This window comes from Petaurus breviceps, unplaced genomic scaffold (genome assembly GCF_028583685.1).
Source record: "Petaurus breviceps papuanus isolate PSGF00001 unplaced genomic scaffold, PetGlider_PUasm1.0 688, whole genome shotgun sequence".
NCBI lineage: Eukaryota > Metazoa > Chordata > Mammalia > Diprotodontia > Petauridae > Petaurus > Petaurus breviceps.
The window spans coordinates 3960480-3963558 of record NW_027186457.1 but is presented as its reverse complement, the minus strand read 5'-3'; the positions used below and the strand labels follow the sequence as shown (position 1 = coordinate 3963558).

Sequence of the window (3079 nt, the reverse complement as noted above, 5' to 3'; positions counted from 1 at the left end):
AGGTGATTAGGCTGATGGTGATTTCCCTGACAGTAAGAGGAAAGTTAGGAAGATGTCAGAGATGTCCTGAAGACAGGAAAGTGGAAGTCAAGAGAGAAATTGGGACTGGACAGAGATCTGTGCATCATCTATCTGCATCAAAATGATAAAACAATCTCTAGGAGTTAATGATATCAACAAATGAAATAACGTAGAGAGAGAAGAGAAGAGTGTCCAGGACTGAGTCCAGAGGAACATACCCCATTAGTGGGCATGAACTGGATGAAGATCCAGCAAAGAGACTGAGAAAGAGAGGCCAGGCAGATAGGAAGCGCATCAGGACAGATTAGCCACAGAAACCTAGAGAAGAAAGTATCAAGTAGAAGAGGGAGATTGACAGTATCAAAGGCTGTAGGAAGATCAAGAAGGATGAGGACTGAGAAAAGGCAAGTAGATTTGGAAATCAAGAAATTGTTAACAATTTTGAAGAGGACAAGGTCTGAAGCCAGACTCCTTGTTGTTCATCCTTCGTTTTCTCTTTTTTCTTTCTTCTTTTTAGCTTCAGTTTTTAATACAAGAAAGAACACGTCATGCCACTAGCCACAATAAATCTCCAATAGAGTGTCAGTATTATTGTCAGACGTCTGAGTATGCAGTCCCCTCTGCAGGACAGGGAGATGTGACTCATCACCAACCATCATTACTTCATTCTTCTTCCACTGCTGCTCTCTCAGACACCTCCCAACCTGCTGCATTCATGAGAGACCCTCTTCCCCTCATTGCTGCTTTTGACGGGGGGGAGGGGAAGTCTGGTCTTTCAGCATTTAATACCAGAATGTGGGAGCTCCTGCACTCCCCAAGCTGGGTGAGGAACCTAGACAGGTCTTCATTGATTTCAGCTTCATCCCAAGGTTCATGAATATTTTCTTTGAAAAGCTGCAAGTGGATGAGATAGTAAGGACAGAGGCAAGAGATGGAGACTAGCAGAAGGGCAAAGAGTATGGCCCCCGCACCACTAATGGTTAACAGCCCAGCCAAGGCGGAGAAAGCAAAGAGCAGTGTGACCCCCACATAACTGCATGGGGTGCAGGCCTTCAGCTTCTTCTGCAGCATTGGCCACAGGGCAAAGATCTGGATGGCAAATGTCACCATGATGAAGGCAGGAAGGGATCGAGGCAGGCTGGAGGCCAGGAAGATGGAGGTAAAGATGGCCTTGTTCAGGGAGAGGATGCTAGACACAATGGCAGCACTGGCACCGTAGTCAAAGAAGATAAGGTGACCCAAAAGCATGAAAACCGACATGGCATAGATGGTGTCAGTAGGAAAAGGCATAAGTAAATGTGATAAAGACCAGGGCACTCTTCAGGCCAGCCCACCGGGCTCTTCTGCCGCCCGGCCCCTCCATCAATGAGGTCAAACAAGACACAGCCAATCAGGGAGGAAGCCAAGCCGGTCCCAAAGAGCCAGTGTGGTGCCAGCAGACCCTCATCCATATACCACCAGATGACCACGGAGACACAGATTCTGCACAACTGCTGTATCACCACCTGGACTCAAAGACCACAGGCCAGTATTGGTATTTCTGGGCAGAAATCCAGGAATCTCCCATCCATGTAGTTATCAGGGAAGGGCTGACGCTCACACAGCACCTTCTTCCAGCCCACTACTCTGGTGCTGGCCGTTGGTTGTGAACGTAGGCCCTTCTCATCCAAACACAGGCTGGATTTAACTTTTGCCCGTGAGTCATGTGCTAGTTCTTTAGAAGGGCCATCTCTTCAGGAAGCTGTAAGATGTGTCCTCTCTGGAACCTCAATGCTCTTCTGTACCAGATGATTTTCTAGTCAATGTCCATTATATGTTCCATTGCTCCATTAGATGAACAAGGTCAACCAAATTTCTGTGGGGGCCCAACAGAGGCTCCTTCCCCATTCATCCTTCATTTTCAAAGAGAACCAATGACATCACAGGTGATATCTTGACTTGTGAATTGTATTTGAATGGGGCATAGTTGCACAAAATCATCAACCTCAGTCTTCCAAAGTCATGAAAGTTCAGTGGCAAGACAAAAGTGAGGACAACTGGTGATGGCCCATGGTGCAGTGGATGACCTTGGCATTTTTGATGTCTGACCAATTCTCAGAACTTCACGGCACCTGCTTCAGTTGCCTCCATGACTGTTGGAACAAATTGTTTGCACCTGCCTATTTCAATAAGGGAAATCTTCACATGCTTGGGGTAGACACCCTCTAACTTACTGATGAGTTTGAAGCCTGTCAGTTACCCTCAACCTGGTTTTAGCCCATTATACTGAGATGATTTTACTATGCTGTGGCCAATGCTCACGCTATAGCTTCTTGGAGCCACAGGTGAGAATTTGGTGAGAGGTGAACATCAAAGATGGATAGTCAGCCCAGAAAAGGACTCATCAAGCCCTCACACCAGAGGCACTAGTCCTTCCAGGACACCTCATACAATCTAATGGAAGCCCCACAAACTCCAATAGAAACAAATCACTAATCCATACATAAAGAGGCCTATGGAGCCTATTTTGACTTAGTTTTAAAAAATATCTATGTTTTATGCATGTTTGTTTTGTCAAATATTTCCAAGTTACATTTTAATCTGGTTCAGACTGAATTTGGGAGTGTCATTAAGCAGCATGTAGCCTACAGGCCCTGTATTTGACCTCTTTTTTTAGATTCTCAAAGGTCATCCCTTTTGTAGAGAATTCTTTTATATAGCAACCTGTAGTTTTGTTTTTGCTTACTTCCTTCTTTTCCTTAATTAAATAAATTATTTTGGACATAATTTTGAATGAATCAGAGTCATTATCATGACTAATTTTTGTACTGTACTATAGATTGTAAGGTTTGGAATTCTCCTATCTAGGGAATACTGCATCTCCCTCGTGGACAGAGGGATAAGTTCAATACCAGAGGAAGAGGCCAAAAAGCTCCAGATTAATTATAGGTAGTAGCTTAATCAATTGCATACTTACACTGGGGACCCTGCCCCCATACTTACATATGATGGATCCCTGCTAAGAGTTCAGATAGTCAGTCTGGGGCAGAGGCCAGACCAATGGTGGATCCAGGGAAAA

General features: G+C 44.9%; 1 pseudogene; it reads right to left on the bottom strand.

Moving 5' to 3' along the window:
- Positions 1-684: 684 nt before the first annotated feature.
- LOC138174191 (phosphatidylinositol N-acetylglucosaminyltransferase subunit C-like) lies at positions 685-2151 on the bottom strand (annotated as a pseudogene).
- Positions 2152-3079: the final 928 nt, after the last annotated feature.